General features: G+C 39.9%; 1 pseudogene; it reads right to left on the bottom strand.

The window, feature by feature from the left end:
* Window positions 1-837: 837 nt before the first annotated feature.
* LOC108717577 lies at window positions 838-25602 on the bottom strand (annotated as a pseudogene).

Below are 25602 nucleotides of genomic sequence, written 5' to 3'. Positions count from 1 at the left end.
GTTTGCAAATTAGCCCAACACTGGCACAACTTAGTTTCACTTGGCGCAGTAACGCTAGCAACTTCGCCAGCGTTCAACGCCTCTGGACGCGACTTTGGATTTTAGTGAATTAGCATTTTCCTGGCGAATCTCTGCTTGGTGAAGTGTTGTGATGTGAGCGAAGACGTCGCTGGCGATTTTTTCGGAGGTTAGTAAATTTGCCCCCTAGAGTGCGTCTATTGTTGGAAAACTTTTATATAGTGAATAATACCCTATTGGTCTGCTGGCAGGTTTTTTTCAGCCCATGTATAGCCTTTAATTAATTTACTAACTCTTTGTCCCTGAAAGGATTGTTTACATACTGTAGTTGTTAGTGTGTACAAAACTGTACATGGGTAGGTCTTGTAACCAAAAGCAACCAATCAGATGTTAACAGATGACCAGTAAATTCCACCTGGTAATTTGTTGCTATTTTTTACGAGACCTAAAAATGATTCTCTCATATCAAATTCATATTGCAAGGGAATTCTAATAACAATGACTTGCATTTCCCTTGGGCACATAGATGGCCCATGGACTAAATGAAACTAAGCTAGTCTTAGACATACAGTATGTAGACATAACATATTGCAAGAAATATTCTTCAATACTATGGTAGCATGGTATGGTAGGTTGTCTGGTTGCTTTAGGCAGGAGGAGGATGATATGTGGCTTATAACATCCATTCTGTTTCAGATCCAGGCATGGTGGCGAGGCCTAATGGTATGTAAAGGGCTTGGGCCATTTCAGTGTCTCCTACAGTCTGGGAAACTAAAACTAACCTTCAAGGTAACACCTAGAATTACTATTTGATTTAGATTACAGTTTATGCAGTTATTTAATACATACATTGTTTTTTTTAATCAGACAGATATCAATGCAATGTTTAATAGCATATTCAAGTTTCTCAAAATATTGATAGTGAAAGAGCACCCAAGGCCATCGTTGTGCTATTTCTTTTATGTTTATGATTATAGTGCAGTGAACTGTAGAGAAAATTGTCCTATCAGTCAAAAAGAATGCTGATGTTCTTCTCTGTCATAATGTAGCTGAGTCTGCTGTTTCTCTGCTGCTGTCAGCAACCAGCGCTGCATTCCAAGCTCTCGGAGTCCTGGTAGTTTCACCAAGATGGACAATAAATGAATGAACCAGGGCCCACAGCTTCGGTTTGAAGAAGGCCGCAGGCTAACGTCTAATTCAGTAATGTTCTTAAGAGCATGTGCACTTTCAAAGAAAGAGCATCCATCCTTCATCCACGACTGTGTCATTGTAAGCAATGTCCACTGCTGCAAACTGTCCAAGTGTCCTGCTTGTGCTGCCGATGCTGAAATGAGAAGGTATCTTCAGGAGAATACAAAGTTTGCTTTAAATGTATTTATATGTTACATCATGGAAGGAAAGAAGAGCATCATGGAACTTTCATATAGGCCCCATCACACCACAACAGAGCTAATAAATAGCGACTGTCTATGTCATCTTACAGCAGTCCATCTGCCACTTGCCTGAATCCACAGATTGTTAGAGTTAGTTAAAGGGGAACTCCGGGCTTCCAAACCAAAATTTTGATAACGAGGCCCACATAACACAGACACCCTAATATATCCATCACAGTTACCTGTTTCTTTAAAAGTATGAATACATGCAATTTTCTATGCTGAAATCCAGCCTGTTTAGCAGTTCTTCTCTTTCTGCATCATTTGAAATCCTGGAAGGGAAGGAGGGACTAAACACTGATTTACAAAGTGTAACAACTTCTCTCACAGCTTACAGACAGCATGCAGGAACTACATAACCCCCAATGCATTGCACTGTGATGTTCTGTTCCTTATTGAAATCACGTGTGGCATGGGAATTGTGGGGTTTGGAGGATGCAGGGCTGAGGACAGATGGCTGTTGATACAAAGTAACAGTAAGTCAGCCAGCTCAACAAAGTTATAAGAGAGATCAGCAGGAGAGCAGGGGGCTAGGCTTAGGGTACAGTCAGAAACCATTAAAAATCATGAAACATCTTCATATTTTTTAATTGATGGTATATTGCAAAGTTGCTTGAAATTATGTTTTACTTTTCAAAAAGTTTAAGTTATGTTTTTGTGGAGTTCCCTTGTAAAATCATTGTGTAGGTATCAGAGAGTCTTATTCTTTACTTTGCGTTAGCTCGGGGCATGTTGCTCTCATCCCTTTCCCCTTTTTTTTTTTTGCTGACATAAATGGCAAGATATTGGGGGACTGACAAGAAACCTAATTTGGGAGCTCTGGTCAGATACATGCACAGACCTCATGATCAAGTGGTGCCTATGCAGGGGTGCTCCACCAATAAGGCAAGTTGAGCAACTCACGTCAGGCGGTAGCGCAACACTAGGTACCAGGGGCGGCAATAATGCTACTCCTGGTACTTTAAGAGCCAAATTTCCGGTTTGAAAACCTGAAATCCAGCTCTTGTAGCGCATAGAGCACAATTATGGTCTCTGCGCTAGCGTCCTGGCTCCCTCCGCCGCCCTCGTCATCCCCCTGGACCAAAAGGTGAGCACACCGGGGAGGGGGGGCGGCAGCAACACCAAGCTGCCTCAGGCGGCGGAGGGGCCAGGATTGCCCCTGTGCCCATGGTATTGTTCATTGAAACAAAACACTTTGTTCCCTTGTCTGTGCATTAAGTAAATTGGTTGGTTCAATACGATCAGATAAAGTATATAGAACGACTCATCTACCAGCCCTTTGTTGCTTCATCAGCTTCATACTGAGTCACATAGCTTTATACTGGGGCAATGGCTTCATCTTTAATAATTCTAGGCCTTCCCAGAAGGTGTGACAATTAAACCTGTTCATATTTTGTTTTTCTCCTTTTTTGCATTGGGGTTTGATGGGGTTTGAGACATAACTGAGTTTTTTTGAGTTTATTGTTGTGTATTCCAAATGTCCAAAGCCAAGTTACCATTGTGGGTAGTCATAGAACCTTTCAGTAAGAAGCAGTTATTTACTTCTGTTGCCGAGTACTTACGGTGTATGGTTAAAGGCCATTTTCCATGAAATAATGTTTACTTATCAATACTAGAACTAAGTTTAGTGTGTAGTATTTTAAGTGCAAGCTTTATACATACATACCTAATACTGCCAAATCCTGGGTCACCAGGTTGCAGCTACTCAGTACCATGCTTTGCAGAGCTGTTGCAGTTTTAAGGGTATCTAAAAGCAACTTCAGCTTCCCTCCGACACACTTATTCCAAGAAAGGTCTAGAACTCTCAGGTCCAATAGGTAATGGGAAGCTTCAGCTAGGAAGAAGAGATAACAATGTCCCGTATATACAGCATTACATACATAACAACTGCTAGCCCAGTGGCCATAAATACAAAAGTGTCCAACCAGGCAACCACTGGTAGTAGTGTTGGGGTGCAAGTTGTTTAAAATATTTTTGCTGAGGGTAAGTAATTTGCAGAATTAAATAAATTCAACTCTGAATGAGTCAGATGGTACTAGAATACATTTCAGATAAGCTGAAACTGCATGTGTTGTGGGACTCCAATTTTTATGCAGAGGTACAAAGTGCCACCATACCAGGTATATACAAATAAAATCATATCCATACCTAATGCTGCAAAGGATTCCTCCTTCAAGCTGCAGTTGTTGACAAGAACAGATTTCAGTCTTGGCAAAAATCTGAGTCTGCTGAACAGATATTCAGGACTCACTCCGACTGCTTTGTTAGATGAAATATCCAGCACCTCAAGGTTGGACAGCAAAGGTATGACCTGGGCTTCACAAGGACAAAGGTGTTTCATATCATTATTCATGTCACAAGCTTACTTATAATCTGTGTTATCAAACATAAAGGTACATTGACCTCTGGCAACATAATTTCCTGTTAGTCCCAGCACCCTGGGAAAGGTAGAAATGTATTATCCATACAGAATGTTGAATTCATTGGTATTATGGGCACAGAGCTCCTTATATGTAAAGGGTCACTATACCCTAATCACTCTTCAGGGCAATAATACATGTTTTGTTTCCCACGTGTTGTCACCACAGCAAAATTCATTGCCATTGTGGATGCTGAGAATCAATGCAGGTAAATTAGTCAAATTATGTAACCATATAAAAACACACATGAAGGCATTTTTCATGATTACAAGATTTGATTGCTTTAACTGCATTCTCATTGACCAAGGAATTTTCTGGAGACAAAACTCCACTTGTGTCATTGCCCATTTGTGTTTGTTTTTTTTTTATTATTTTTAACAGACAGTGATAATAAGGGCATAACCCATTACATTTATTTTATATAAAGTAAATAGGCAATTAGACTTAATTAGATTAAAGGGATCCTGTCATCGGAAAACATACCTTTTTTAAAACGCATCAGTTAATAGTGCTGCTCCAGCAGAATTTTGCACTGAAATCCATTTCTCAAAAGAGCAAACAGATTTTTTTTCTATTTAATTTTGAAATCTGGCATGTGGCTAGACATTTTGTCAATTTCCCAGCTGCCCCAAGTCATGTGACTTGTGCCTGCACTTTAGGAGAGACATGCTTTCTGGCAGGCTGCTGTTTTTCCTTCTCAATGTAACTGAATGTGTCTCAGTGGGACATGGGTTTTTACTATTAAGTTGTTCTTAGATCTACCAGGCAGCTGTTATCTTGTGTTAGGGAGCTGTTATCTGGTTACCTTCCCATTGTTCTTTTATTTCGCTGCTGGGGGGAAAGGGAGGGGGTGATATCACTCCAACTTGCAGTACAGCAGTAAAGAGTGATTGAAGTTTATCACAACACAAGTAACATGACTTGGGGCAGCTGGGAAATTGACAATATGTCAAGCCCCATGTCAGATTTCAAAATTGAATATAAAAAAATCTGTATGCTCTTTTGAGAAATGGATTTCAGTGCAGAATTCTGCTGGAGCAGCACTATTAACTGATTAATTTTGAAAAAAATATTTTTTCCCATGACAGTATCCCTTTAAATGAAAGAATAGGTTTTCCCCAGACAGATATGCTGGAAGACCTTTTCTAAGGAATCATAACTAGAATGTTATTATAGATTAAAAAGATATAGTGCCCCAATGAATAGGTGACTGTTGTGACCAATCACAGGATGAGAACTGCTCACTGCAAAATGGATTAGAAGTGGGTGTAAAAAGTTTACAAGCGTTTTTTGGCCTATCATAGAATCAGAATGCACCCACCCTTTCTACTGATGGGCTTGAAATCCTATAAAATATCTAAATTAAATATTTCTGAAACACAGAAAGAAATCGCCAACGATTGGTCTAACCCATGCTGTGGCGTTGACCAGCTGCTAGAAGCAACCCTAACCCACAATCTGGAGTTGACCATCTGCTATAAACGATAAAAAGCCAATATTTGTACACAAAGATAAAAATTGCCAGCACACGGGTTGCCTTTAAAAATAAGTATTGCAAAAATATTACATATTTTGGTGTGCTACTAACACCTCTTTTTTTGTAGTAATTATTTTAGGCAAACCAAGCGCTGGCAATTTTTCTCTATGTGTATACATGTTTCTGAAGTTTTTCTATGCACAGAAATTAGTTAAATAGATGAGGCAGTTAAAGTGGACCTGTCATCCAGACGCAAAAAACTGTATAATAAGTCCTTTTCAAATTAAACATGAAATTCTAACTATTTTTTTTATTAAAGCATTCATAGCTGTTGTAAACTCATTTAATAATCTCAGCTGTCAATCAAAAATTACTTTCACTTTCCACTCAGCACTTCCTAGATGTCACTGCTCTCCTCTCATTCCCCCAGTTCTTTTAAACATTTAATTGTGTAGCCAGGGCATGAGGATGGACATCAGGTCCCCCATTCTGGTGCACAAACAAGATTCTGAGATGATGGAAGGCTTGTCTTAATAACAGTGTCCACAAAATGGCTCCTGCCTGCTTGCTATAATTATGAATTCCCAGACGGAAGGAAACAAGATTCAAATAATTTATACAGTGTAATTAAAGTTCATTTTGCTTGACTAATATGATAAAATAGGATTTTTTTGGTGACGGGTCCCCTTTAAGTGACTCGTTGCTATAAGGATCTAGCATGTGTTTTTATCTGAATAAAGTCTTCAGTGATATGTTACTCTCCCACTTTGACAAGCATTACAGTGATTGTATGGTACAAATAGAGATTCATTGCAGCATATTCTTACTTAATTACTTCCTATTCTTACTTAATGCATTGACATCATCCTGTGACAGGCAACACTGGTGAATATCCAGCCGCTCAAGGTGTTTGAAAGCTGTGAGTCGTGCTGCAGCTTCTCGGAATCCACCCCCAGCTTCCTTATTGCTGGACAGGTCCAAAACTCTTAAATTCGGCCAGTAGTGAAATATTGCACCTGTAAAGGGCAAAACATGTTTTAAGTGATAGCCATGGCACCAAGGAGCATGTGTGACACAGAATGTCAGCAACCATAAACTGCAAACAGAAACAGAACAGAGAATTAAAATAAAACAAAGCATTCTTGATGCTTTTGAAAGAATTACTGTAAGATAGGTCTGGGTGTGTGTGAACATCACCTGAAAGGACAATCTTCCTCAGGGCAGCCATCAGGGGGGGGACAGGGGGGAGAGTTGTAGGGGGCCCAGAGGTTAAGGGGGGCCTGGCCACGCCGACACTTACTTGATTAGCCGGGCCCCCATCTTTCTGAGAGCTGCTGACTTCAGGAAGGCATGGACGTTTAAGGGGCCCTGGCCACCGATTTTCTTATAATGTGGGGGGGGGGCAGGCCACCAATTTTGGCCACCAATTTTTTTTTCTCATGTGAGGTCCTAGCCACCAATATTTTTTAATGGGGTGGCCCTGGCCACAAATGTTATATTATGGGGGGCCCTGACCACCAATATCTTTTTATTTTTTATTAACATGTGGGAAAACCCTTATTTTTTTTGTTTTTTTACTGTGTGGTGGGGGGCGGACCTGTGGGGTGGGGAGGGCGGACCTGTAGGTGGGGCTTGCGGTGGGCGCAGCCCAAGGGGCCCAGGTAATTATGTCGTATGGGGCCCTGTGATTTCTGATGGCGGTCCTGATCTTCCTACACCATTGCTACTAGTCATGTTATTTCATCTGACAAGCTGATTGTGTTTTTCCAGTGCAGATTCGTTAATCAATTTTGGTTGGGAGAAGAGTATATATGAGAAAGCTTTTTCAAGCAAGCAGCCCTAGGAGGTTATTTAATAAATGATAACTGTATTTGTAAATGATGGACTTGCTCTTTATCTAGTCTAGGGATGTGCAAGCTGCCCTTAAATTAAGCCTCTATATACTGTTGCACTGCGACTGTTAACATTATGTGTGTCACAATTTGACGCCAACACTAAAGCATTTGTACAGACTGCTAGGATTCAAGTGATTGCAAGGCAAGTGCATTCCAGTTGGATGCTGTGACTTAGATCTGCCTCACTTGAATTACACTGGATTGTGGAACTAGAGTCCTGCGTAAATCCAGTTAGACAGACCTGTACCTGACCCAAAACCCAATACCCACCACCCCACAATGTCCCCCTTCCCAGACCCACTACCCAACCTGACCTCCTGACCTCCCGACCCAGGACACACAAAACAGATGTAACATTACCAAGAGTCAGAAGTGACGTCACTCCAGATCAAATGGGTAGGGAGAAAATTGCTGTTTCCACAGTGGAGGGCGGGGGAGTTATTAAGGAATGCCCAATCAGGGTATATATGTCCTAAACCCTACCGCTTTGCAAACATTCCACAGGTACCCAAACTGATGCGGGGTTCTTTATGGAACATTAGCATAGAAAGTACCAACCTAGGCACACACACCATAGACCATCATAACTGATTCAAAGCAGGCAGGATTCATCTCAGTCTGCCTAAATAAAATCATATGAAACCTGACATGGATAGAGCCCTGAAGATAACATCACACCTCGCTGTTAGTAAATTTTCTGGTAGAGATAAAATGCTGTCACACAAAGTGCAATATATAGCTCCTGAAGGCACCCATGTGAATGAATGAAACCCAAGGCACACAGGTGAATAAATGAAACACAAGGTACACAGGAGAGTGAATGAAACATAAGGCACACAGGTAAATGAATGAAACATAAAACACACAGGTGAATGAATGAAACACAAGGCACACAGGTAAATGAATGAAACATAAGGCACATTGGAGAATGAATGAAACATAAAGCAAGCAGGAGAATGAATGAGACATAAAGCAGAAGGGCGAATGAATGAAACACAAAGCACACAGGTAAATTAATGAAACATAAGGCACACAGGAGAATGAATTAAACATAAAGCAGACAGGAGCAGGAATAAAACACAAGGCACATGGGTGAATAAATGAAACACAAGGCACACAGGTGAATAAATGAAATACAAGTCACACAGGTGAATAAATGAAACATAAGGCACACAGGTGAATAAATGAAATACAAGGCATACATGTGAATGAATGAAACACAAGGCACACAGGTGAATAAATGAAACATTAGGCACACATGTGAATGAATGAAACATAAAGCAGACAGGAGAATGAATGAAACATAAGGCGCACAGGTGAATACATGAAACACAAGGCACACAGGTGAATGAATGAAACACAAGGCATACATGTGAATGAATGAAACACAAGGCACACAGGTGAATGAATGAAACACAGGTGAATGAATGAAACATTAGCCACACAGGAGAATGAATGAAACATAAAGCAGACAGGAGAATGAATGAAACATAAGGCGCACAGGTGAATACATGAAACACAAGGCATACATGTGAATTGATGAAACACAAGGCACACAGGTGAATGAATGAAACACAGGTGAATAAATGAAACATTAGCCACACAGGAGAATGAATGAAACACAAGCAACACAGGTGAATAAATGAAACATTATCCACACAGGAGAATGAATGAAACATAAAGCAGACAGGAGAATGAATGAAACACAAGCAACACAGGTGAATGAATGAAACATAAGGCACACAGGTGAATGAATGAAACTTAAAGCAGGCAGGAGAATGAATGAAACATAAGGCACACAGGTGACGGACTGTGTCAGAGATCCTCTCATAGATAACATGCAATGAGTTGCTTATATATCAGACATTCTCATTTCTACAGTGTGAAGAATGTGAACTTGCCTACTCCTCCCTTCTTTTGTGTAATAACATAGCAATACATGGCACTGCCAAGGTTATGAAAAAACATTGGCGGGGAGCCCTGGCATAGTAACCCATAGCAACCAATCTGATGTCTGGTGTCCTTATTCCAAAACCAACAATGAAAACTGTGGCAGCAGATTATTTGCTATGAGTTCAGGGTTGGGTCACACTTGGCTGTACATTAATGCTGGGAGCATGTACATTCTTCTGTTTTTATGCAAAATGAAATAATATTTACTGACTCAGATATTGGATGTTGTCCTGGTGTAGTCCCGTGGCATGTAAGTTTAACACCCTCAGAGAAGAGCAGCTTTTAAGTTCCACAACAAGACTGTTCATTATGGAGCCAATGTATTTATTTAAAGACAGGTCCAGTGCTTCCAGGTGTGGCATTTTTCCAATAGCTGTGGCTAAGAGATAAGGATAAATAAATATATATATTTGACACAAAAAACTAGTACCCATTGATTGCGGTCAGGCACCCCAGTAAAGTCTTGGTGGCATGATTCTAAAAGGTAGAGGGGGGGCAGATGGAGAGGGGGCAGCAGACAACAGGCTATGGTTACTTCTCTGTACACAGATGGAAAGAAAGCAGTGGATAAAGTGGCAGAGAGAGGCCAGATAGAGAAAGGAAAGGGAGGCAGAACTAAAGGATTAAGCTACACCTATTTATGGGAGGTTCCAGTTTGAGCTCCTTTAACCAAATAGCTCAAGTCACAACCTACATTGTCGGATTATCTGGCAGAATGGTTGGATATAGTGACTGAAATATATTGGATAGAATAGTCAATATATGTTGGATAAAACAGCTACACTATGTAATATAGAATAAAACAGGACAGGTCCAAGCAGAGAGCATATGCGCCTGTCTACTATATGCAAAGTCTACTTTACAGTAGTAATGGTATACTTATTTAAGAAAGTGTTGCTCGTTGGCATTGTTTCAACAGATAAACAACTACTAAGCATGGCCCTAATGAAACTAACCCCTGATTTCTCTTACCTAGTGCTTCCCCATCTGTTTCACCCAGGCCACATTCTGTTAGATTCAGCACCTTTAGCTCAAACTGGACTGGGATGTGTTGGGTGACTTTAGAAAGATTGCCTCCTATGTCACTGTTCCAAGATAGATCCAATGCTTCTAAATGAGGAATGTACTCAAGTGCTTCTCCTGTAATAGAGAGAAAAGGTTAATAAAGAGTAATCATTAAAAATATCAAAATAAACATGCCTTTAACTCAAGTACCATACTTATGCCCACGATACACTTTGCTCCAATAGTTTTGTTTGTGCATCTCCCATATTGGCACCTGATATTGTGGCAGGCACAACTTTGCCTGTAAAACAAGGACAGCATGTAGGCATCAACTTGCAGGATCCTAGCCTTGAGCTGCATCTTCGAGATGCAGGAAGGAGCGGAACACCTGTTTGCACAGAGCAGGCAGGTATTAGGTACACCCCTCTTTTGTGATATAGAGTGCACCTTTCTCCTTATTGTTTCCAGGCCCAGATGCTGATGGTGCCCTGTTTGAACATAAATGAGCTTTTCAATCTTTGGCATCTCTAGGACTGACCTAAGTATAAAAATACTTCAAATCCCTTTTCAGTTGAAGTAAATTGAGGGGATTTCTTTGTAAACAATTTATCCCTCAGCATTTCCATGGAAAGAGCAGATGCAAATGAGACTTAAGAAGTAAACTCAACCCAAAGGCATTTTAATATGGTACAAGTTCAAGCCTAATGGGGTTCTTAAAGGGATACTGTCATGGGAAAAAAGTTTTTTTTCAAAATGAATCAGTTAATAGTGCTGCTCCAGCAGAATTCTGCACTGAAATCCATTTCTCAAAAGAGCAAACAGATTTTTTTATATTCAATTTTGAAATCTGACATGGGGCTAGACATTTTGTCATTTCCCAGCTGCCCCTGGTCATGTGACTTGTGCCTGCACTTTAGGAGAGTAATGCTTTCTGGCAGGCTGCAATTTTTCTCAATGTAACTGAATGTGTCTGAGTGGGACATGGGTTTTTACTATTGAGTGTTGTTCTTAGATCTACCAGGCAGCTGTTATCTTGTGTTAGGGAGCTGCTATCTGGTTACCTTCCATTGCTCTTTTGTTTGGCTGCTGGGGGGAAAAAGGGAGGGGGTGATATCACTCCAACTTGCAGTACAGCAGTAAAGAGTGATTGAAGTTTATCAAAGCACAAGTCACATGACTTGGGGCAGCTGGGAAATTGACAATATGTCTAGCCCCATGTCAGATTACAAAATTTAATATAAAAAAATCTGTTTGCTCTTTTGAAAAATGAATTTCAGTGCAAAATTCTGCTGCAGCAGCACTATTAACTGATTCATTTTGAAAAAAATGTTTTTTCCCATGACAGTATCCCTTTAAGGCCCCCATACACAGGCCGATAAAAGCTGCAGACAGACAGAGTAGGCAGCTTATTGGCCCATGTGTGAGGCCATGCGACGGGCGTCCCCCATTGATATCTGGCTGAAAGTCGGGCAGATGTCGATCGGGCAGGGTAAAAAATCCCGTCGGATCACCGCTGCATCTGTTTGTTGATGCGGTCCCAAGATCTGACCGCTGTATCGCCTCCATTCGCCTCCTAGGGCCCATGATCGGATCTTGCCAAACAAGTGGATCTCCCTGTGTATGGCCACCTTTAGACTGCACTATTTTGTAGAGAGTCAAGCACTGCATAGTATGAATTAAGCCTATTACAAAATCAGCCGTCTCTCCAAAAACTCTAACTCCTTTGCTTTCAAAATGCAGTATACAGTAATGCTTCAGGCTTCAGTTTCATTGTGTTTAAAAAAAAAACGTGTAAAAGTTTGAATCCATTTATATCTCCGTATAGACTTATATTTGAAAAGTGTGACCTAAATTTGATGGAATTCTCATTTTCTCCTCTCTATATTTATTCTTCCCACCCAAAATATACTGTCAGAACAAAAGGCATATACCCCCCAAAAATGAGTAATATTGTGTAAATTAGTGCCCTTTTGGGTAAAAATTCTTTACTTCTGAAAAATGTGTAGTGTTTTTTTTTCTTTTGGCACTTGCAAAAAACAGCAGCTCTCCCAAACTTTATGGCAGGGATTCTTTTCACACTCTCAGGCCTGGAGAGGTCTGTGTATTCATTTAGTTTTGAAAGGGGTGCAGATAAGAGCTTGTGGTTAATAACAAATGAATTGAAGTTATAGCATTTTCAACTGGGCTTCATTATATATATTTTTTTAATTATCTAGATTTTTGTTCAGCAGCTTTCCAGTTTGGAAGGCCAGTGGATATCTATTATCTAAGATTCAATTTACCCAATCAATCAGGTAAATGATAATATATAAATAGGAGAGGTGCTGAATAGTAAGAATAAAACTGTAGCCTCACGGAGAAATCGTTTTTTCAGTGGCCCCTATCTAAAAGCTGTAAAGGGGCAGAAGAGGAAGGTAAATAATTTATAAACTAAACAAAATAAAAAATGAAGACCAACTGAACAGCTGCTCAGAAAGAGACATGCTATAACATATTAAAAGTTATTATGAACTGCCCCTTTCATAGTCTGCTTCTCCTTATAAACCTTTTAAAGCTCCATGAAGATGCCTGGATATGCCCTAACACCCTTATGTGTCATTTGTTACACAAACTTTTACATTGTAAGATTTTGTGATTAAGGCCATTTAATATTATTATTTCATGCCATACTCCCTTGATTCTTAGTTTATTTTCCCTGCTTCTTTATAAACTCATCTTAAGACTGAAATCAATTTGTTTCACTTCATTTACAATATATTTCTGCTTCAATTAATTTGTTTGGAGAATCTCCACATAACCCCAATATATTGATGGCATTTGTTCTCCAGTTTATGAATAAACATTACAGGTACGACAACTACAACTAAAGAATATTTAAATACTAAATAATAGGAATGTTTTGCCACCAATATGGATTTCTGCATGCTAGTTAGAATCAAGCACAAAGGTGGTGTATTATTCATACACAGAAATAGGAAAACATTTAAAAATGTGAATTATTTGCTTAAATTGGACACTATAAAAGATGGCTTTCCCATAATTCAAAACTTTTTGGATAATGAGCTTTCACCCCCAATCGGAAAAAAAAAAGTAAATTGCTTTCTCTCTAGGCGCATATGATGGACATTGTAGTATAACAGTATCTGAAGAAAAAACATATAAGTCTGTTTTCCCCTATGACAAACTTGCCTTTGTACTAATTATTATTATTATTATTATTAACATGTATTTTTAGAGCGCCAACATATTACGCAGTGCTGTACTAATAAAGACTTAAGTAATTAAAAATCTGCCATATTGATTAAAGTATAGGAAAATTCTAAAGATTACTTTCCTCAATTGTGCCTAATTTGTTCGACAACCACCTAAGAAACCCCAGCATAAAGGGCATTTAGGGTATTACAGGGCGCTGGATGGGTCATACTATTAGCAACGTTAGGCTGTGTGCAGGATAGAAACAAAAGCTCTAGTTCATCTGCAGGTGAGAAACTTGGTAATTACTCACAGTGCATAATCACTAACCAAAGCCCCAAAGGGTTAAAACTATACATCACAAGAACACAAAAAGCATAACTTTGGGAATAAAATTGGTTGGAGGATTATAAGAGTAAATCAGTGAGAAATCCAATGAATATTGATTACTACTGACTGCCGTACAAAAGGTATTACAATTTTGCAATGTCATAAATATAGTTTGGGGTTGTAAATACAAGCCATACAAGTAAATTTACAATACCGTGGTAACTATAAAACAACATGATTCAAAATGAATTCTTTGGATATTTCAGGCAAGGCAGATAAACAGAATATTTGTATGTAAGGCTATCAAGGGCGTCTGTATATCTTTCCTGCCTAATGTTACAATGAAGCAGGAAAATCAATTTGTGCTGTAAATAGTTATTAAGAGGGGAAAAAAACACTTTATTCCATTAGCGATTCAACGGAAGAACTCATTTGCATTATAAGGCTTATGTTTCATAACTCCACCCAATAAATCAAACAATCTGCAATGTGGGCCAAATTTATATAATATTATCACCGCGCTTTGCATAGGCAGTCACCAGAAATACACTGACATGGTTTACAAAGGATTAACACATTTAAACAAGGGCTGCTTGTTAAGCAGCTGAAAGTCTGATGAAGGTGAAATAGTAGATAAAAAGAAAATATCCCTAAGGTAGAAAATTCTGCAAGAATTGTTTGCTTTGTAGCAGGGAGCAGAGGGTGCTCATATAGGGAAATAAAGGGGCATTCGCATTCATTAACTAGGCTGTCCTTAGTAATACCCTCACTTTTGGGGCAGAAGATGAAGTAGTTTGGATGCAAAATTCTATTCAAAAAGGTGCTTGCACACATACATGCTCTTTGCAATCTCATGCAATATCCATTTAGGGTTCCCACCTTTTTAGCAAAACATATCAGATTTCCTATACTTTCCTCTTGTTTCCCTATTAATAAGCATAATTTTTACCAGGCAAACCAGTAAAATACTGGTAAGGTGGCAACCCTAGCACCAATGCACCCCTTGATCTTGCTATCAGGGCCAGAACTAGGGGTAGACAGAAGAGGCATGTGCCTAGGGTGCAAAATTGGAAGGGCACCAGGTATGTACCACTTCTGCTGCCTTCCCCTAGTTTAAACCCTAGTGTCCCCAGTGTCCCCGACCTCCAGCAGCTCTTGATGTATCATTTGAAATGGTTGGTGTGTGTTCACTTTTTACCACAGATATACAGTATGTGTCTTGTTATTCCTGTAGCTAGCCTTCTAGCAGTGTCACCAGGAACACATGAAATCAGAACCGGTGCTTATATTATTAATGTGAGTAGCCAAAAGATCTTTAAAGACTCCCTTCTACATGTCTGGCTTTGCTTTATCAGCTTCTAGCGAACAAAATAGTTTTGAAGCACTGCAGCCAGTGAATTAAAAAGAGATCTGTGTGTTTGCCAGGAGCATGATAAACACTTTCAATAGTTTGCTCTGGCATGAATGCTGCCACAAGTCTATCAGATTGCATGCAGTATGTGAAATAATGCACTGGATCCTCTACTGAGAAATACCAAAGGGAATACGAGTTTTAGACAGTTCCATGGTCTTATGAGCAGGTCAGGGAACTCTGAAGTGTCTCTAGTATCAATTCATAGTACTGTGTAGATATATGGTTTAGAAGGTAAGTAGCCTTGCAGTCTTTATTGTGCTGCAGTAGTGTTTTGTGTGACTTCAGAAATGAAATAGCTGTAATAAGATTTATGTGCTGTTATGGTTATTAGTATAGAGAGCTGGGTTTGTTGTTTTTGTGTATTTTTTTTGGAATCAGCAGCTATTTTGGTGGGATTGCCATTGAGCCAAGTCTACAGGGGTGGGATTTGTGTTGCTGACGTTGATTGGACAGGAATGTGCAGGATATATTTACCCCTTGACATCACCAAGTGAAAGAATATAATGATATATTTCACTGATTATTTCCATCTCAGTGTAAACAATTGCTTAGTGCAAGGTTGCTCTGTTTAGCGCTGTGTACCAAGTGCTCTAGGTTTGCACATTGTAGCCCAAGAACTTACAATTGTGGTCAATTAAGCTAATGAGCTTCGCTGACTTGTTAGCATGAAAGACAAAACAATAAGGCCGATAATTAAAATTTAATTTAACCCTCTGTTATGACAAAACCAGATTAGTTCAGACAAACAAATTACATTGACAAATCACATATTTCATTCAATGGCTTCCGTATGTGGGCAGCAGGAGTTTGTGTGATCTCAAAAGGAATCCATCTGTCTTTGCATAGAAGCTCAAACAAGGGGTGGATTTTTAAAGGGAAAGACATGAAGGGCAATGATCCAGTTAAAAACAATCAAATATCCACAGAAAGCAGGCGTATTCCCTAACAGTGGGCACTGTACCAGGTGCAAAAATACATTCATAAAAATACAACATATGTGCTGAATCCCCATACATAAAGCCCTTGATGCAGTTTATTTTTCTTTTTTTGCACCCAGCAGCAATGCACACATTGTACAGAGGAAGCCCCGAGCTTTACACCTGCCATGATCAAGCAAACACATTACTACCTGTGCACCCACGTGCCTTCTTTTTGTGGCAACTTGCAGCAATTACATAGGAATTATGGGGAAAAAAATCTGTATTGCAGGTAAAACATGGAGAATGCATCTAATATGAATATCCCTAGGCTGAGCTTTACTGTTGTGTGTGTTGAGGTATCATGCACTTTGAAACAGCAGTGATGTGCAGCGGCACCCATCCTAGTACTTTAGGCAACATTAAATATAAACTGAGGGGTCTTTTCTATAGCTAGCCTAAAAGTAATACCTCCCCATACCTCCCAACTGTCCCATTTTCTTTGGGACAGTCCCGATTTTGACAGCTCAGTCCTCAGTCCCAGATTTGTATAAAAAATTCCTGAGTTTCTCTTTGATCTCCTGCACTGACACCAGAAAAAAAGATGCAAAGTTTCTGAAACTTAATTAAATAAGAAGCTTTAAGCAGAGAGCACAGAATATCCAACGCCTGCACTTAACGTAACTACAATTGTAACAATTTAAAATAAACCATTCTCTTGGGAGAACTGTGACTTACCTTCATTAGCAAAACTGTTACATAACAAATAAAACATGGCCCTAGAACTCCCAGAAATGTGTTCAAACTTGCATTAACTGGCATATTTTGTATAAATGGAAATATTAATTATGGGGCCATAAATTAGGTGAGGTCAAAAAAATTGTCCATGCTTAGCGTGGTTGATCTTATTGTCTGATGTTTGGATGTTTGGAGGTTTGGGACCCTAAAAATACTGAACTGTTCCTATTATTGGGGGAATACCTATACTGGCATAATATTACAGTATTATTCTGAATACATACCTGAAGTTTACCATTACCACCTATTTCTCACCCAACCATGCCCTATATACCCTTCTTCTAATAATGAAATTGGGAAAGCTGTGGCCAGAAAGAGAACAATAAAGTCCTTTCTGTTGTATGTTGTGTCTGCAGAATTTGCCGGTTGTCTGTATGCACAAACAAAAAACAACTTGTACAAGACAGGGCACGACCTATGACATAATGTAGGGTGTGCAAATCAACAAATTAGATTGATCAAGAGGAATAAGTTATTGTAAAATGACCAAGAGAAAAATGTTTTTGAGAGAAGATGTAGTAACATCTAACTCACAGTGTAAAGGCCAACTTTTCTGGAGTCCAGTCCTGGACACAACAATGTCAGGTTGCACATGATGCTGATCTCAAAGTGTGAAATTAGAGTTCACCGCAGAAAAACTCGCCCACTTTCTAGTATTTCGAGTATTTACCAAATAGTGAACTTTAACTTTCACCCATTGATAAGCACACTTCTAAAAATCCTATAGAAATGAACAGAAAGTGGGTGTTTTTCTGTTTTTCTGTGAGCTCTAATTTCACACTTAAATCTACCTCCTAAGGTTAGGGAGAGACGAGTTAGATCTCTGCCTGTGGAGAAACCCAAAGAATCTGATCCTCTGCTTCTGCTCCTCTGTTCTGCACCGAATGCATTGGCTCTGATTGGGAGCAGGCAGACGTGGTGAATTTTGGTGCAAAATGCAATATCTCATGTTTTGGCGACGAAATCTGCCTCTATTGTCTGAACCCAATCAGAAGCAATTTATTTTGATGCAGAGCAGCAGCAGCAGAGGAGCCGATTCATGGCCTGCATTTCTCCGCAGGCTGAGATACAACTCGTCTTGTCCTTGCGTAAGTGAAAGGAGGATTAGCTTCCTCACAGCAACACATCCATATTATTTGTTTGGCTTAATACTGTGCTTTATTAGAGAGTAAGGGACTCTATTTCCAACCAGCATCTTACAAGTTATTGAACTGCAATTCCCATCATCCTTCAAGAGAGCTATGGATGGGGATGCTGCAGGTTGAACAGTCCTGCTGTAAAGCATTTAACACATCTGCAGATTCCTTGTTTAACTTAATAACAAACACAATGAGGGTCTGTTAAATGTTTCTTGTATGTTTCCCAGAAATGTATCTGTCATTATCTGATTCACAACTATGCACCAGGAAACAATTGAATAAACACAATTATGGTTTATGCCCTTGTACATGAAAGGAACAGTACATTTTGCACCAACATTAGGACTGATCCATGCGAGACTGAAGTTCCAAGAATGCACATCTGGTGCAGCCTAGCGCTGATACCTTAAATATTAGAACCATTTGTTAGTTACCCTATCCAAAGTAAAGAACCGCAAATGTCAGCTATTCTCCATATAAAAGCACCACTCTATTTTTAGGTTGTTTCTAATATTAGTGCTCGTTCTCTTATATTTGCTTTTAGAAGCTACTATCAAACTTAATATAGCTTTAGGAAATACCAGTGAAAGGTCCAAAAACTAGCCATTTGTCTACAGTATAAATGTGCATTCCTTATCAAAGGGTAAATACACTAAATAGCAATGTGGAATGCTACATCCCTACCGACTAATTAATCTTCTCTAAAGACATAAGGCAAGAAATGCATGTAGGTAGGACTTATGAGAGGTCTTAGGCCAGAGGTTCTGAAACTTATGGCTTATGCTTTGAAGGGGCACAGTCTGAAGAATAAATGGGTGCAATTGGGGTGAATGCAGTTTTGCGCCTTTATTATTTCTAAACTATGGCTCAGGGAGTCTTGTGATGATGTTTTCATGTATCTGTAGCCTTATTATGAAATAAGGCCAAATGCTGGTCACCAGATGTGCCATACATTAGCCATAAAGTAACGTATAGGAACCAGGAGTGCATATATTTCACTGCACACGGCATATCTTAGTATCCCCTATTAGGGGTGGTTGTCCCCAACCATCAGCCAATGCAAAAGCACACGTTTTTCCTAGAAATCACAGTGAAAGTAATACAGCACACACTTTGACTGCAACGGGTAGATCACCCTATTTTTTGTGAACACCAGTGAATCAGTAGCTTCTATTTATAAGTCAAGTTTTCATTAAGCAGCAACTTTCGGGTGAAACCACTTGCAGACTTGATATATATATAAGACTGTACTATATATATTAGACATGCATATAATACACCAAGGTTTTTAGTAGTTGTTTTTTAACCATCAAAAAATAAGACACATGTATATCAGAAGCAACTGTGCATCCAGTCCCTTCATGGGAAAAGAGGCTGTGCTTCTTTAAAGTAAAAGGCTAGTCATCACATGAAAGCCTATGATAATATAAGTTATAACCCACTATGATAGAGTCCACTTAGTAAGTGATAGCATTTTTTGGGAACACTACAGTAGGACTGCAATGACCGTGACCCAGCTTGTACAGTATTGAAAATTGAACACATGAGTTGCACCCAAGTCATCAGTGACAAAAATGACTTTAGATCCCAATTAAACTTGTCATCAATAAATAAGCATCAGAAAGCAATTGCAGATGCTTTATATGGTTCTCTACAGTCTACAGCATGACTTGTCTCAGGCAGGAACATTCCTCACCAGGTAAAAAATACAGACAGTCTACAAATGCTCAGACACCCACTCCACAGATGTGGATAAAGGGTAAAAAATTGGACCAGTCTTACAGAGATCAGTTGGTCCAACTAATCGGATCATTGCACACTAATGCATTTTTATGGCAGCTGTATGGATGATGCATTAACATCGGCTTCTGCACTGAGCTCTGCATCATATCCATGCTACTGTAAGATAAAAGCAGTAAGAGATACAACATAGATGTTACACGATAGAAAGGACCGACAGATACCGTTTTCAATAACTTTTATATATACGAGTTAACTTTCACTGGGAAAAAAATGTGTTAAGAAATTAGCTTATGTGAAGCCACAGGGGCAGCCATTGAAATTGTATAGGGCAAAAAGGCACAGGTTAACCTAGCAGCCAGGTGAGAACCTTGCATCAAGCAGTTGTGAGTGACCAGTTATCTTGTGTCAGGGAGCTGTTATCTGGTTACTTTCCCATTGTTCTGTTGTTAGGCTGCTGGGGGGGGGGGGAGGGTGTGATATCACTGCGCAGTACAGCAGTAAAGAATGACTGAAGTTTATCAGAGCACAAGTCACATGACTGGGGCAAGTGGGAAACTGACAATATGTCTAGTCCCATGTCAGATTTCAAAAAAGAGCTTTAATTTTTTTTTTTTTAAATCATTTCCATTTAAAAAAAGTTGGGTTGGGTTGATTAGAATTAAACTTCCTTTCATTGTGCAAACTCAATGTTTGGGCAGAATTCCCTTTTAAATAAGTAACAAGCATACCCTATGTAGTGCCATCACAAAAAAAAATGTAGTCATGGTCTGGGTCAGCCGTTTCTATAAACGTCCTTAACCCTGTTATGTCAGGACTTAGCAGACACCTAAAGCAATGAAAGGTTGCTGAGTATGTAGCTTATCAATAGTCTCATTTGCTGGCCATGCTCCCATTGTTATGTGAATTCCTAAGAAACAGTCTTTTATGGACAAAACTTGGAAGGGTGTGCAGGTTGCCCAAGTCAGATCAACCTGGAATGACTGATTCAGGAGATGCAGGATACCAGCGAGCACCAGGGCCTCCGACAAATGATTAATTCTTAACTGACTCTCTGAATTGAGCTTTGTTTCTACTTCTGATTAGCTATAGTGTGGCACAGAAAAGCCATGTGTTGTTTTCTGCCCAGGCCACTTGCTTTAAATGTTTTCTCTTGTGTTTATATTGATTGGGGAAGCAAGGCAGCCCTCCAGCCCTGTAATGGGATGCTTTTTTTTTAAGAGGTAAAATAATTTTCAAACACAGACACACAATGATGCAGAATCATTTCTCACAAATAAATACTCACAAAAGGCAGTAAGCAGGGAGCTAATCACTAATTTGCAAAGATGCCATGAGCCCACCCAAGTAACACAATCCAATGCCATGTACATGCATTTACAACAATTTTCTGCATATTTAAATCTGCCTCGCTTAAACTATCAGCAGAAACGCTCCTGCTCTAATGGATCCTGTTGACAAGGCTTGTGACCAGTGTTGGACTGGCCCACCGGGATACCAGGAAAACTCCCAGTGGGCCCAGGTGTCTGTCGGCCCTGGTGCTGCTAAACATTTGGCCTATTTCATGGCCAATCCCTATTTCTTGGAGAACAAAGAGGTTAAATAGATGGAATAATAGATTATAGTATTATAGTATGTAAAGAATAGAGACTAGGCGAATAGAGGTTGAGTAAGGAGAAGAAGAATAAAAGTACTGAGAGTGGGCCCTTGGTCTGGCACGAATTCGTGCCAGGCGAATTTATTCGCCCATCACTAGTTAAAAATGAAGTTTTCAGCAAAGAACTTTCGGGTCCTTCCGTATACGTTCGTTGGCTTGTACCTCAATCCTGACATGGGCCCTGTCGCTTATTTATTTATTTTTTTTAAGAATAAATGACTATGCTTTTGTGAAACGTTTTCATTGTTTTCACTACTTTCACACAATTGCGAAAGGACAAAAAAAGGGCGTTTGGGGAAAAGGGCTTTAGGAACAGTAACACCAATTTTTTTTAAAACAAAAATTGTTAGTTATAGAACAAAAAAACACAAAGACATTAAACTTTGAAATTGCTAAATCGTTATTAAGAAATAACATTCCAAAACTCCGCTTGCGGTCCTTTTCATAAAAGGCGATACGGCGATCCATTGTGTGGTGCTCGGTTTCTCCTCCCTGCTTTCGTTATACGAGATAGCCAGGGAGGAGAAATCACGCGCCGCATGATGGATCATTGCCGTGTGACCTTTCCTGAAGAGGAGTGCAAGCGGAGTTTCGGTAAGTTAATTCTTAATAAAGACTGATTTAATATGTCTTAAATATATTAAATTTAATATGTCTTTAATTTGTCTCTGTGGTTTTTTTTCGTTCTATACTAAGAACAATTGATGTTACTGGTCCTTTAACACCAAAAACCATTGCCTTATTAAAAATACAAGTCATAAACCCGCCCATCATAGGAATAAACACGAACGCAAATAACAGTTTTTCTTCTGCGTGCAACTGAAATGAATGCGCGTCAAATCCGCATAAAGTGGGAAATGATAACCTAAACCATGTCCCGTGTTGTGTGCGAGCTGATCGCCTTGTTCTGATCAAGACTTCTACCCAGCATTGTAAGGGTTAAATGGCGAGACAGGGCGGGGAATTGGATTAAAGGGGAAGGGTATACTGTTATACAATTGTATTTGGGGGAAAAATTATTGCGCGGCGCATCGCCAATGCTAAAACCGTATTACTGCTGCTGTTGCTTTCACACATAAGAGGAGCTGTTACACTCAATCTGCTCCCGGATTGGTAATAAATCTATAGGAGTTGTTAATCAAACGTGAGGAGAATCAATATGGCAACTCCTACTATTAGTTACAAATACGCATACGTTTACAAACAAATACGCCCAAACCCCTTCGCCTGGACGCAAAACATTCAAGATAAAAAAAAGACCCTAATTAACAAGATGCTACAGTTCTATATTATTATCAAACCTTGTGGGTTAGATTCGAGTAATCAGATCATTACAATAGCCTGGTCCAGAGAGCTTCCAGATGAGGCGGGATAAGAAAGAAACATAAAGAATTAAGTGAATTTAGTTGATTCATTGCAGCAAAGCAGTCCGATATTCACGGGGGACAATGAATGAAAAGTAGGGCTGGTAAACTCTTGTGTATATCCAGGTATATCCAGCCCTGGGCCCCGTCAATAGTGGAACATTACAATCTCCAATATTCCCGACAGCTGGGGCCCCGTTTTGGGAATTCGGTTTGGCTCCATGAAGAAACGCAATCTTTACCCTCTAGTTTGGTGATTGTACATATGTCTCGCCGTCATATAGGGCAGGTGGGAGAAAAGTAAGACATCTGACAGGAGGCAAGTGCAATAGACTGAAACAAGATAGAACATGGGCTCTGTGTTTATATAAAGTTTATTTTTCACCTTACATATCACCACCAGTTACTAATTGCTTCTAAATAAAATTGAAATGAAAATAAAAATAAAATAAAGTACAGTGGCATTGTAAATCTATTTGCACATTCATCTGTACACAAAAATATACACACACATATACACACATACAGTATACACACACATATATACACACATACAGTATATACACAAACATACTGTATACACACACATATACACACACATACAGTATATACACACACATATACACACACATACTGTATATACACACATATACACACTCACATACTTTATACACACACCTATACACACACATATACAAACACATACAGTATACACACACATGCACACACACCTACTTTATACACACACATATACACACACACTGTATACACACACATATACACACCCACATACAGTATACACACACATATACACACACACATACTTTATACACATACCTATACACACACACACACACACACACACTGTATACACACACACACTGTATACACACACATACACACACACACACTGTATACACACACATACACACAGTATACACACACATATACACACACAGTATATACACACACACATACTGTATACACATACACACACACACTGTATACACACTATGTATACACACACACATATACACACTATGTATACACACACATGTACACACACATATACACACATACTGTTTACACACACATATGGGAAAAGGCAGCAGACATGAACTCTACAGTAGTGTTTGCCCATGTGCAGTATGTGCCAGTGACAGGCAGGCAGAGGACTATTGGAAGGGATATTATTATAAGCAAAAGAAACAAATATTATTTTTGGATCACAGAAGCGTTCTGCATTACTGGCCTGGATTATAGGAAACAGATTAATGCCTTTATGGGGAGCTGCTTTTAGGGATTAGCAAAAAGTGTCTGTGCCCATGAGTCAAGTTGCCAGTCCAATCTGTCCTCCCAGAATACCATACCCTCAGGCTCTGTGTAATGTGTGCCTTTGCTGGGACTGTATTGGACGGGAGTATAATATTGTGGGGGTACTATTGACCCGTCCCCAAGTGCTTTACACAGGGCATTTCTCATACAGGGCAACAGTGCCCCCCAACTACCAGCGCCGAGAAAATACTTACTAATGACTTGTTATTAGCGTGTAACAAACTACCAAATTCTTCCGCATGACTTCAGCCATATTCTGTACAGGACAGCAGCCCCTTAGCCAGGTCTTTCTAGAAGAACACAGGTGGGGGGTGAAGAACATACTGGATATCTGATGATCACACTAAACACAGTAAAGTCTGGACTAATAGCACCGACTAGAATTGGCTCCATCACTGCTGCCCTTTTGTATGGGGGAAGTCAGCAAATCTATTCCCAAAGAATTAGAGAAAGCAAGTAAACTTGCCCAGTATTCCAAAGAACCTTTCACTGGCACAATAATCGCAGCAGCAGGTTTGGTATCGGGGTTACAGCCAATGCGCAGGTGTTACAACACAGGACCTTGACTCACACTGAAATAAACGAAACTTCCACTAATAGAAATGGAAAAGCAATTTTGCGTTGGAGCAGGTTCAGTGGTACATATGGTCTCTGCACCGCGCAATTCACTCATTGGCTGCCAGACACATTTACTTACAGTAACAGACAGTAATAGTTGTGAATCCTAAAGATCCACAGGTGATTTTAATTCTTAAATTACATTGAAACAGTATTAAATGGCCAGTGTCTGTCCTATGCTCTCAGTCCTCCAGTATATAGTTGGGGGTCGCAGTAGTTGGGGGTCGCAGGTTGTGAGCCTCCACTATTAGAGCTCAGGGTTAGGCAGCGATGAATAGCAAATGTTAGGTTTCCTACTGAATGTGGAACGAGACTGACACTGCCCGGCTATTACTTTCTAGTAGCTGCCCGCCCTAACCCAATGGGTTAATAAGCAGTTAATTCAAGCCGCTCCGTTTCACACACACAAGGCCACACAACTGCCGCTCCCACAGCGCCCACTAGCGGCCTCTAGCGGCACCGCAGTTCTATCAGCTCAGCAGCCTCCTGAGCAACATTAACTTTCCTAAAGTCCTGGCGGAGCCGGAGTGTGAGCGAAACCCCAGACTTGGCTCTAGTGCTGCTGCTCCATCTGTCCTGGCTCTCTGATGCCCCAAGGCCGGAGTTGGTGGCCAGACAGACAGACAATGCCGGACACCCCCATGCGCCAATAAGAAGCATTTGTGCACCTACTTGTGGCCAGTTTCCTTGCCCTGCCTTTGCATCTCATGGTGTCAGTTCCCCGGTGCCGCTTTGCTGGGATTTTCTCTTGGACGTTTTTTCCCTTTTTTCTCTCTCAGTCAGTTTGTGTGTGTCAATCCCCTTCTCATTCCGCACTCGCTATCTCCCCAGCATTGTCAGTTTGGACACCTTCGCGCATGCGCCCTTCACCCTCAGCCACTGCCAACAAAAAAAAGT

This window comes from Xenopus laevis, chromosome 5S, assembly GCF_017654675.1.
Source record: "Xenopus laevis strain J_2021 chromosome 5S, Xenopus_laevis_v10.1, whole genome shotgun sequence".
NCBI classification, from domain to species: domain Eukaryota; kingdom Metazoa; phylum Chordata; class Amphibia; order Anura; family Pipidae; genus Xenopus; species Xenopus laevis.
The sequence above is the reverse complement of the archived record's forward strand: the minus strand, read 5'-3'. Positions and strand labels throughout refer to the sequence as shown.